This window comes from Ctenocephalides felis, unplaced genomic scaffold, assembly GCF_003426905.1.
Source record: "Ctenocephalides felis isolate EL2017-DRISC unplaced genomic scaffold, ASM342690v1 CF-g0.4_SCAFFOLD_00772, whole genome shotgun sequence".
Taxonomy (NCBI): domain Eukaryota; kingdom Metazoa; phylum Arthropoda; class Insecta; order Siphonaptera; family Pulicidae; genus Ctenocephalides; species Ctenocephalides felis.
Genome location: NW_020536926.1, coordinates 1 through 13,067, shown reverse-complemented (window position 1 = coordinate 13,067; position 13,067 = coordinate 1). Strand labels below are relative to the sequence as shown.

General features: G+C 42.6%; 2 non-coding genes across 2 annotated transcripts; both read right to left on the bottom strand.

The window, feature by feature from the left end:
• Positions 1-444: 444 nt before the first annotated feature.
• Positions 445-599, bottom strand: LOC113369309. Its single transcript, XR_003366464.1, has one exon. It is a non-coding gene; the product is annotated as a 5.8S ribosomal RNA (ribosomal RNA).
• A 697-nt stretch (positions 600-1,296) lies between these two features.
• Positions 1,297-3,223, bottom strand: LOC113369317. The gene has a single exon (XR_003366465.1). It is a non-coding gene; the product is annotated as a small subunit ribosomal RNA (ribosomal RNA).
• Positions 3,224-13,067: the final 9,844 nt, after the last annotated feature.

Here is a 13,067-nt window from a genome sequence, read left to right as displayed (position 1 = left end):
TAGTGCTGGTCTCTTCCCTGTTCGCTCGCCGCAACTAAAGGAAACCTAGTTAGTTTCTTTTCCACCGCTTAGTAATATGCTTAAATTCAGCGGGTAATCTCATCTGCTCTGAGGTCGTATTATGATTATGATGTGCTTGCAAACGTTAGTAAGCAAGCGCACACAAAATCGACGAGGAACCTTTGAATCGTCCAAATTTGCCGGAACGAAACCGCATTTCGAAGAGTTCGGGTTTCCGGTTATTGGGAGGGTCGCAAGAATATAAAATCTCTAGGACACACAACCCGCCGTAATCCCACAGAACGTCAACGAACGGAAATGTCCGATGTTGCAAAGTGGACTGGCTCACACGTTGAGTGAATTATTTAAGAGCACGCATATACGCGAAACTCCATCATTCGCCGGCAAGCCGTTTAAAGCAAGCGGCAGTCTGGTAATGTTATACGACTCTCAGCCAGAGGTGGTCCGGGAACAGTATCCGAGGACCGCAATGTGCGTTCGAAATGTCAATGTTCATGTATCCTGCAGTTCACATGTCGACGCGCAATTAGCTGCGTTCTTCATCGACCCACGAGCCAAGTGATCCACCGTTCAGGGTGATTTTATATATATTATACATGTTTCGATCGTGATTCCCTCGAAATCGTTTAAGATAACTCGGGCGATTCTGAAACTAGTATGATTATTATGGTTACAATTAGTACACCGTAAAGCTTTCGCGTTTCGGTCCGAGATACAAAATCTCGTTTCAAAATTGAAATATGAATATTTCACTGTGTGTGAGATTGAAAAATCTGCTTTCGCTGATTTTTCATTTTCTTAAAACAACGCAATGAAGCGAATGTTCAAATTCGCACAATTTGAATAAAATGTGCAGAGTATATAGAATACTAACGCAAGCGTTTACTACAATCGACTTTAAAACACTAGACTTTCATCTAGCGCCCAAAGAATTGATTGAGCTATGCGTTTAAAGTATAATATTCAAAAAGAACGCCGTTTTCACAACGAACTTCGTCATTCGCTCAGGCATCTGGCGATACCGAGCAGATATACATGGCAGTGCTCTCACACAATGCATAAGAGCGCTAAGCGGTTGTAAACTGCGTCACGCTGCTTTTGCACACTGCGCAATATTTTGCGACTAGCTCCGGTCAAACGTTAATGAAACGAATGATCATTGCCAGAGGCTTTTGCCCACAGTATATTATACCATGGGAGCGCACAACATTTAGTCTGCAACATTATATTGCGACATATAGCACACGCTTCATTCACTTAATAGTAAATGTACGTTAATGATCCTTCCGCAGGTTCACCTACGGAAACCTTGTTACGACTTTTACTTCCTCTAAATAATCAAGTTCGGTTATCTTCCCAGCAACATCGGCAATGTCGAAACGCTGCCGCGCACCGGTCCGAAGACCTCACTAAATAATTCAATAGGTAGTAGCGACGGGCGGTGTGTACAAAGGGCAGGTACATAATCAACGCAAGCTTATGACTCGCGCTTACTAGGAATTCCTCGTTCATGGGGAAGAATTGCAAGCCCCAATCCCTAGCACGAAGAGGCTTCAACGGATTACCCGGACCTTTCGGCCAAGGAAAACCTGCTGATCTCTTCAGTGTAGCGCGCGTGCGGCCCAGAACATCTAAGGGCATCACAGACCTGTTATTGCTCAATTTCGTGCGACTAAATGCCGCCTGTCCCTCTAAGAAGATATATTTGTACGCCGGTAGTGAGAACCACAACCAACAACGACCGAAGCCGAAGCGGAGGGTCTTTGCGATACCAGAAAGTACGTCTATTTAGCAGGCTAGAGTCTCGTTCGTTATCAGAATTAACCAGACAAATCACTCCACCAACTAAGAACGGCCATGCACCACCACCCACCGAATCAAGAAAGAGCTCTCAATCTGTCAATCCTTCCGGTGTCTGGACCTGGTGAGGTTTCCCGTGTTGAGTCAAATTAAGCCGCAGGCTCCACTCCTTGTAGTGCCCTTCCGTCAATTCCTTTAAGTTTCAGCTTTGCAACCATACTTCCCCCGGAACCCAAAAGCTTTGGTTTCCCGGAAGCTGCCCGCCGAGTCATCGGAGGAACTTCGGCGGATCGCTAGCTGGCATCGTTTATGGTTAGAACTAGGGCGGTATCTGATCGCCTTCGAACCTCTAACTTTCGTTCTTGATTGATGAAAACACATTTGGCAAATGCTTTCGCTTCTGTCCGTCTTGCGACGATCCAAGAATTTCACCTCTAACGTCGCAATACGAATGCCCCCAGTTGTCCCTATTAATCATTACCTCGGAATTCCGAAAACCAACAAAATAGAACCGAGGTCCTATTCCATTATTCCATGCACACAATATTCAGGCGAATGAGCCTGCTTTAAGCACTCTAATTTGTTCAAAGTAAACGTACCGGCCCACCTCGACACTCGGTGAAGAGCACCTTGGTAAGATTTTGAGTTGGGCCGCCTTTTTACGGGCTAAGCCCACCGGTAGGACGTCCCACAGACATGCCTGTTGAACACCGCGAGCGGTGAACCGACAGTGTGGGACACAGATTCAACTACGAGCTTTTTAACCGCAACAACTTTAATATACGCTATTAGAGCTGGAATTACCGCGGCTGCTGGCACCAGACTGGCCCTCTAATAGATCCTCGTTAAAGGATTTAAAGTGTACTCATTCCGATTACGGGGCCTCGGATGAGTCCCGTATCGTTATTTTTCGTCACTACCTCCCCGTGCCGGGAGTGGGTAATTTGCGCGCCTGCTGCCTTCCTTGGATGTGGTAGCCGTTTCTCAGGCTCCCTCTCCGGAATCGAACCCTGATTCCCCGTTACCCGTAACAACCATGGTAGTCGCAGAAACTACCATCGACAGTTGATAAGGCAGACATTTGAAAGATGCGTCGCCGGTACTAGACCGTGCGATCAGCACAAAGTTATTCAGAGTCACCAAGTCAAACGGTGAGCAAGGCAAGCCCGCCACCGATTGGTTTTGATCTAATAAAAACATTCCTTCCATCTCTGGTTGGAACTCTATTTGCATGTATTAGCTCTAGAATTACCACAGTTATCCAAGTAATGTGGGTACGATCTAAGGAACCATAACTGATGTAATGAGCCATTCGCGGTTTCACCTTAATGTGGCTTGCACTGAGACATTCATGGCTTAATCTTTGAGACAAGCATATACTACTGGCAGGATCAACCAGGGTGCTATATATATAATAGCATAGTGCGTAAATGTTTCCTCGGCGTCACCCGAGAGACCACACTTTGTATAGAAAAGTTCGATGAATATTTCTAAACAACGAATTTTCTTACATATATATATCTGAGTCGTACTATATTCCCTGAACATAACGAACAGTTTACATCGCGACTTGATATTTTATATATTCTGCGCTTATACAGAGGCTAGACCTTTAACAACCGTCGAAACGGCGGTCCGTACATGAAATTTGCGGTCCGCAGACCCAGTTAATTTCAAACAGTCTCTTTACCCTTCGTTAGATTGAAAACGTCGGGGCGAATTCATTATAAGAATTCATCGTTATAACTAACTTTTATTCTCGCTCGGAGAGTATTGAGTTGATTGCATTTGTATATTTTATTTTCCGCATAAGAGTCTTTGCGTCAACGACACATGCCCGCGGATATGCTGTATAGTATGGTTGAACACTTATAAATAAGGTCCAGAACCCGGCCGTAAACCGACATCCGAACATATACGGCGTATATTATTCTAGACACGGTCTACGACAGTTTGACCTGCAGCGACGGGTCGCCTCGGGTTACCGTGCGAACCATGACCGCGATGGTCTGGACAGGCTATATGGCGGGTCGCAAGAAAATAAATTCTCTAGGACGCGCAACCACTTTAGCAATTTTAGAGCACGTTGTGATCCAAAAACAAACGTCCTCGCTTTAAAATTGAAATATGAATATTTCACTGTGTGTGAGATTGAAAAATCTGCTTTCGCTGATTTTTCATTTTCTTAAAACAACGCAATGAAGCGAATGTTCAAATTCGCACAATTTGAATAAAATGTGCAGAGTATATAGAATACTAACGCAAGCGTTTACTACAATCGACTTTAAAACACTAGACTTTCATCTAGCGCCCAAAGAATTGATTGAGCTATGCGTTTAAAGTATAATATTCAAAAAGAACGCCGTTTTCACAACGAACTTCATCATTCGCTCAGGCATCTGGCGATACCGAGCAGATATACATGGCAGTGCTCTCACACAATGCATAAGAGCGCTAAGCGGTTGTAAACTGCGTCACGCTGCTTTTGCACACTGCGCAATATTTTGCGACTAGCTCCGGTCAAACGTTAATGAAACGAATGATCATTGCCAGAGGCTTTTGCCCACAGTATATTATACTATAGGAGCGCACTTGATTACAGCAATAATTTGTCGAGTAATCACAAGATTTCATATTTGTGGTCAGCAGACCCAAATAATTTTAACTCGCACCGATCGAACGTTCATAAATGAATGATCCTCGGTGCGAGAAGCTTTGTCAGTTCTGCTGCACCACCCATCTATTTGACTTTAGTCTATTTGTAAAATCCTATATTATTAAAATATATAGATTTTATATTTGCGGTCCGCAGACCCAAATAATTTCAACTCGCTCCGATCAAACGTTCATAAAACGAAAGACCATCGCTGCGAGAAGCTTTGCTAGTTCTGCTACATTCACATATATTTGACCGTAGTCCATTTGTAAAATCCTATTTTATTAAAATATATAGATTTTATATTTGCGGTCCGCAGACCCAAATAATTTCAACTCGCTCCGATCAAACGTTCATAAAACGAAAGACCATCGCTGCGAGAAGCTTTGCTAGTTCTGCTACATTCACATATATTTGACCGTAGTCAATTTGTAAAATTCTATATTATTAAAATATATAGATTTCATATTTGCGGTCCGCAGACCCAAATAATTTCAACTCTCTCTGATCGAACGTTTAAAAACGAATGATTCTACCACCAGTTATCTATAGCTGCAAACCAGCATCCGAATATATACGGGGTATATAATTCTAGATGTGGCTCACAACATTATTAAAAGTTACGCTAATATATCATTGACAGACTAAAAGTATCGAATATGATGTAAAAACTACACCGGGGAATGATATCCGTACCCGCCCGAACAACATAGCGTACTTTAGCCTGAGCTTGCTCGCATCGCACTCGACACGACCTATCCCCCTATATAAGGCGCGCGGCCACAGCGTAAGTATTCGACTGAGTCCCAAGCGACGTGCATTTGACCTGCGGCGAGGGCCTGCTCGCGCTTACGGTGTGAATCCGTCAAGACAAAAGTCTGGGAAAATTTCGAACTGTGATTCATTCATTATTTATTCTTATTCTGTATAGCTCAAGCTTTCACTCATTGCTATGTAGCGTCTGCTTAATAATTGTTTATTTCTCAATTTAAATATTATATTTGTGGGTGTTGTGCAGGACCTTTGGCCGTCAGTGGGCTGACGTTTCCATCCCTAACCACGTGGAGGCGGTCCTGCATTTCTAGCTTCAGTTTGGATTATAGGTTTTAGCTTTGGTTTTGCACTTTATTTCTGGTTTCAATGGCTCGTGCTGCAAAAGCAACAAGCCCCAGGTAATTGGCTTTGGTTTCCAGGTACACATCAAGGTTTGTGTTCCCTGCTATTTCAAAGAGGCTTTGCCTTCTTACTTCATCATATCTGTCGCACATGACCAGCATGTGCGTGCTTGTCTCACTTTCTCCACAGAACGGCATTTGTCGTCTTCTGTGGCGCCCCTTGTGTAAAGTGTGTGCCTAAACGGACCGTATCCGGTCAGAATGTACACGCACTCTCTACGGGTTTAAACCACTTGTTCCTTGTAGCGTATGTAATATCGCCAATGAAACCGTAGGTTATCCTACCCGTGTTTGCCAATTCCCATCTTTTCTGCCATTCCAGCTTTATTGCTTCATTTATCATTTTAACCTCTAGATTGAGGGTTTCCCTGCTTGGGTTCGCTATTGGATTGAAATTATAATTGTTCCAGCTAACTTTCTCGTTTCTTTTTACAAGGTTTATGATGCCTTGTTGTGTAATTTCTAGGTCTAGTGGCATTTGCCACTTATTGTTTGTAATGCATTTGTTGCGGTGGTACGGCACGCCTTGGTGAGTGTCAGCAGAATTATTCTTTGCGCGGCGTTCAAGTTTCTAAGGTTGTGCGTGTGGGACGACTTGTCGAACCACGCAGCAGCGCTGTATGTGCTATAGGTATTATCACTGCTTTGTACAAAGTGTCAAGGGTGCCTCTTTTAAGGCCCCATTCCTCCTTTGCAACCCTCCTGATTTTCAAGATGAAGCTGACTAGCTTCTCCCTCAGAAACTTAGTGTGCGCTACAAAGTTTAGCCTGTTATCTATAGTAATTCCCAAGTATCGCACTTTTTGTATATTTCAGGCTATTGTTGTCAACTTTGATAATCGGTTGTCTGCCTTCATTAAATTTGCCTTCAGCATCATTGCGACAGTTTTCCACTGCTGACTCTCACTTTATGCGTCACGCACCAGTCCTCAACGCATTTAAGTGCCATGGTACCAGTTCTCTCCAGATCATTTCTGGAGTTTCCTTTAATTATTAACGCCAAGTCATCTGCGTATGCAATGGGTTCCACATTTTCTCCTGGCTGAACTAGGCCGTCTAGAAGAACGTCCATGCAGAAGTTCCATGCAACAGGACCAATATTGATCCTTGTGGACATCCCTTCTGCATGCTTCTTCAACCTTCTTCGTGTTGCCTCTTACATAGGCGCTTCGCCTTTTAAAGTAGTCTGGGAATTAGACATAGGTTTGCTGTTTCCAATCGGTAGGAAAACTGCCATCTTGAAAGCATTTATTTAGTGTTGTAAGGATTGCTTGTTTGTTATGACTCCATAATTTTTTAATTATTTCGCCAGTAAAGCCGTCTTCTCCTGGGGCTTTTTTATCTTTCAGTTTTAGTAATGCCCGTTCTACATCAACAGAGTCGATGATTGGTTCGAGGTTCTGGTTTTGATATTGGCGTATGTTTTCTCTAATTTTAATGTGATCAGCGTTCTCTTGCTGATCATCTGTAGATAGGCACTTTTTCAGAAGGACGTTTACAGTTTCTACCCATGTTTCACTGAAGTTCCCGGAAGGGAGTTCTAGTGAGCATAGAGAAGCCTTCTTGTTTATTTTATCGCATACAATTTTGTATACTATACTCCAGGGATCTTCGTTACCAACGCTTGTCACAAAGTCTCTCCATGAGGTTGTTTTACGTTCTCTAATTTCTCTGACATAGTTATTTCTTGCCCTTTGTATGCCTGCATTTTGATTGGTACGTCATCAAGACATAGTCTCTTGGCCCGCAAGAGACACTTTTTAGTTCTATTAGTTTCCCGCCTTAGACAAGTCAGCTCCTCCGACCACCATGGCATGACCTTGCTTCCGGCTTTCCTTTGGGCATGGATTTGTCACAGATGCTTTTAGCTTCTGTTAAATATCTTAATAGCCCTATTTGGGTCTAACCTCTGCAGAGACTCCAGACTTTGTTGGTCGAATTCCCTCTCCACCAGTTCCCCGAACCTGTCCCACTTAGCCTTTCTTGTGTTATAGCTGTTTGATTCTTTATTTGCCTTCTGACTGATGCTTCAAGCACTACTTCAAAGTTAAAAGGCTGTGATCACTGGTGGTCGCTATATCACTCACATTCCAGTTGATCACTTTTGAAGACATATTCGGGGGTTGTAAGTGTTACGTCTATATCTGTGTCCCCAGCTTCACTTTGGTATGTGTAGTTGTGACCAGGCTCATTCAAAACTACTAGGGTATTAGAGGCGATCCACTCCTCTAGTTCCTTGCCTCCGCTATCCAGAGTTTTCGAAAACCACAGACCAGATTTGCATTTGCGTCTGTCTGTCGTGACTATGATGCGTTGGCCGGCCAGGTTCCTGAGGATTCTGTCCAGCTTTCGCAGGAAGATACTTATGTCAACTGAGAACTGCATGTAGCAGTTTACGAGATACAAGCTTTCTTTACAAGTACATATCTCTACGCACATTATATGATACATTCCAGCTCTGATCTTTGAAAGATATCATATTCTCCGTCTCTTGCAACCCAAGGACTGGTCGTTTCCGGTTGTAGTACTCTCAGTCTGCTGAGGTGTACCCTTTTATCATGCCCCTTATTGAGTAAGGTTCTTGAATACAGAGTATGTCAAGTCCTAACTGATGAAAAATAAGTTCTAGGTTGGCTGCTGCGGATTTAGATCTTTGTGCGTTAACTTGGGCTGCTTTTAGTCCCATGATGAAATTTTATTTTTGTAAATTTGAAGCTGTTTCTCGTACTCAGGACATAACTTCCAAGTCGTTTGCGTTATTTCTTACGCAGTTTACGCATTTTGCGTCTTGATCTTTGAAGCAATCACTCGTGGTGTGCTCACTGCTGCCACAATTCTCACATACAGGTTTCTCGACTCTGCATACTCTCGCTATGTGTCCATATGCATGACACTTATAGTAACGAAGAATTTTACATATTCGCTGAGCCTGTATGTACGCCAGTCCATGTAGACTCTGCCCTCGTTGAGTAGTCTACTGGCGTGCTTTCCGGGTAATTGGATTACCCAGTTGTTTTTACCAAATTTGTTCTGAATTTGGTTACCACTTTGCACTCCTTTCTTAGAAGCTCTGCCTCTGCTTCCTCTAAGTGTTCAAAGTTTTTCAGAATTAGACAGTCCAGGAAGTTTCTTCCTGGCAGTCCTCTTCTACATCATACATAATTATTGTGGTTGTAGCTTTTTGGGCTCTTCCACAACTAATTTTTGCGCACTTAAATTTGCTCTTTTAATTATTTCTACATCTCGCTTGGTTTGAACCTCTAAGACAACTCCTTGTTTCGGAGTTGCCGTATGCCTCTGACTTTTATTAGCTTACTAATATTTAAGACCAGTTTTTACGTGGTCTTTTATTTCGTCATTTGATCTCCTGTCTGTTTTGTCGCATTCAGGCTTAATGTATATAAATTCGCTTTTTGGTTGCTGTTGCACTGTTTGCGTTGGGACTTTATTGGGTGCTCTAGATGCCACATTTGCATATGACATGTTTGTGGTTCTCTCTTTGTATTTGGTCTCTGTTTTCCGCGCTCTAAAATTCTTTTTGAAGCATAAGCTCCAAATTTGACCATTTTTCTAGGATAAACTTAATTGCGCCTTTGGACACTTTATTTGAGTCATTAAAAAAAAAACTTTCAAGTTGTTCTCTTTCAATTTTAACCTTATTCAAACTATCCGCAGATAGATTGGTTGTGCTCTCTTTAGGGATTGTAACCCCTTCTCTACCACTTTCTCTTTTGGGTTGTATTCCCCTTTTCCACCACTTTCTCTTTAGGGGTTGCATCCCCTTTTTTAGCCACTTTCTCTTTAGGGGTTGTATCCCCCTTCTCCAACACCTTCTCTTGGGTTTTGTCTTCTGCCTTTTGGGCAGCGGCCGTTTTGGACAACGAGTTGTCCGTTTTAATTTTTGACTTTTGGGTGCTCATAATTGTTCCCACGAGTATTGGAGATTAGCAGTCGACCCAGGTAGCGCTCCCAGTGCCTGGGCAAGCCTGTTACTGCCGAGGTGTCGGCTGGTGCCTCGGAGTTGGTCGCTCAGGGCTGTATTTCGTCACAGCCATTCACTCCGTCGGCGCGCGCCCTACCTTAGAGTTGAGGGTGTTTTTTATAGAGGATCCTTCCTCGTGTCCCGGGCGATTAAGCCAAGGACCCCGTTCTCCAGAGACATGACCTAGAGCTTGCGGTGTGTGGCGCTTTTATGTGGGGATCAAAGATGTTCTTGCCCACAACCTTCCTCCTTTACCCGGGCTTAGGACCGGCAGCAGCGCGCAAAGATACGTCTGCAGGCGGAGTTAGTAGATAGGGACAGTGGGAATCTCGTTAATCCATTCATGCGCGTCACTAGTTAGATGACGAGGCATTTGGCTAAATCTGTCCAGTGTCGGGATACTTCCTGGTTTTCGACCAGTCGCGATTTATTTAGCGCATGATTTCCTCGAGACCAGAGTGCTATGTCGAGAGACAAAAAACACCCTAATAGCCGCGGTTCCATCATGCGCTATTGTGACGCAGGATTAACAAGTCTCTCCCACGGGCACCACCTTAAGAGAGTCATAGTTACTCCCGCCGTTTACCCGCGCTTGCTTGAATTTCTTCACGTTGATATTCAGAGCACTGGGCAGAAATCACATTGCGTCAACACCCGCTAGGGCCATCGCAATGCTTTGTTTTAATTAGACAGTCGGATTTCCTAGTCCGTGCCAGTTCAACGGTCAGGTTGAATGGCGGCCGAAGAGTACGACTGACCGACCGAAGCCGGCACAGAAAACCTCGCAGCAAGAAAGATCTGCGGGGGGCCTAGACACGGGACCGAGCTCGGATCTAAGTCACAAGGACAATTTCACCTTGCCCAGGCCCGGCACATCGGCCTACGTCCGCTTCCCAACCAAGCCCCGGCACGCACCGATCCTCAGAGCCAATCCTTATCCCGAAGTTACGGATCCAATTTGCCGACTTCCCTACCTACATTTATCTATCGACTAGAGGCTCTCACCCTGGAGACCTGCTGCGGATATGGGTACGAACCGGCGCGACACCTACCGTGGCCCTCTCCTAGATTTTCAAGGTCCGAGGAGAAGATACGGACACCGCCGCAACAGCGGTGCTCTTCGCTTTGGGTGTGAAATTTTATTCAAAATAAAATACACCGACATCAACATAGGATTTCTCCTGGGGCTTAGGATCGACTGACTCGTGTGCAACGGCTGTTCACACGAAACCCTTCTCCACGTCAGTCCTCCAGGGCCTCGCTGGAGTATTTGCTACTACCACCAAGATCTGCACCGATGGCGGCTCCAGGCAGGCTTACGCCCAAACCCTTCTGCGCACACCACCGCGACCCTCCTACTCACCAGGGCGTCAAAACTATATGAACGTTTCTCATGCCTGGCGGCCGAGTATAGGCACGACGCTTCAGCGCCATCCATTTTCAGGGCTAGTTGCTTCGGCAGGTGAGTTGTTACACACTCCTTAGCGGATTCCAAACTTCCATGGCCACCGTCCTGCTGTCTTAAGCAACCAACGCTTTTCATGGTATCCCATTAGCGTCGTTTAGGCGCCTTAACTCGGCGTTTGGTTCATCCCACAGCGCACAGTTCTCATTTTTGTCGCGAAAATTTGTTAGATGTTCAAACAGTTTTATATATATGGACAATATGAATTATAGTTAATATGGAGTTTTTAGGTGTTTTTTGGGTTTTTTTAAACTTTTGTATAAAATTATGTATTTATGATTTTTATAGATCTCAATGAATATAAACGAATTTATATATAGTTATATTATTTTTTATAATTATTTGTTTAAATTTCTAATTTTACAATAAATTTTCAAACCAGTTTTCCTCGATTTCTCTTAAACCGTAAAAGATACGAAAAACTTTGTTTGTACGAAAGATGCAGAATAAAATTACGAATAAAATGGTATATAAATGGTTAGGTGTGTTCATATAATTTTCTCTAGATTTCCGATTTTCCAAATTTTCACGACGGCAACTCGCCTGTAGGCCACACCGTGCAAATTCGAAGTGTGATATATGGAAAAAGAACTAAGAATTTTGAAACCTTTCTATGATGTATAATACTTTATATGTTTCTTTAGAGAAATATCGAATCGTGAAGAGTGTTGCTCCAACCTAGCCGCACTTTGCATTTTGACATGTTAACATCTACACATATTGCTCTATAATATAAAAACCGTAAAAGATACGAAAAAACTTTGTTCGTACGAAAGATGCAGAATAAAATTACGAATATAAAATGGTATATAAATGGTTAGGTGTGTTCATATAATTTTCTCTAGATTTTCCGGTTTTTCCAAATTTTCACGACGGCAACTCGCCTGTAGGCCACCGTGCAAAATTCGAAGTTGTGATATATGGAAAAAAGAACTAAGAATTTTGAGACCTTTCTAATGATGTATAATACTTTATATGTTTTCTTTAGAGAAATATAGAATCGTGAAGAGTGTTGCTCCAACCTAGCCCGCACTTGCATTTTGACATGTTAACATCTACACATATTGCTCTATAACATAAAAACCGTAAAAGATACGAAAAACTTTGTTCGTACGAAAGATGCAGAATAAAATTACGAATAAAATGGTATATAAATGGTTAGGTGTGTTCATAAAATTTTCTCTAGATTTTCCGATTTTTCCAAATTTTCACGACGGCAACTCGCCTGTAGTAGGCCACACCGTGCAAAATTCGAAGTTGTGATATATGGAAAAAGAACTAAGGAATTTTGAGACCTTTTAATGATGTATAATACTTTATATGTTTTCTTTAGAGAAATATCGAATCGTGAAGAGTGTTGCTCCAACCTAGCCGCACTTTGCATTTGACATGTTAACATCTACACATATTGCCTATAGCATAAAAACCGTTAAAAGATACGAAAAAACTTTGTTCGTACGAAAGATGCAGAATAAAATTACGAATAAAATGGTATATAAATGGTTAGGTGTGTTTATATAATTTTCTCTAGATTTTCCGATTTTTCCAAATTTTCACGACGGCAACTCGCCTGTAGGCCACACGTGCAAAATTCGAAGTGTGATATATGGAAAAGAACTAAGAATTTTGAGACCTTTCTAATGATGTATAATACTTTATAGTTTTCTTTAGAGAAATATCGAATCGTGAAGAGTGTTGCTCCAACCTAGCCGCACTTTGCATTTTGACATGTTAACATCTACACATATTGCTCTATAACATAAAAAACCGTAAAAGATACAGAAAAAACTTTGTTCGTACGAAAGATGCAGAATAAAATTACGAATAAAATGGTATATAAATGGTTAGGTGTTATTATAATTTTCTCTAGATTTTCCGATTTTTCCAAATTTTCACGAGGCAACTCGCCTGTAGGCCACACCGTGCAAAATTCGAAGTTGTGATATATGGAAAAAGAACTAAGAATTT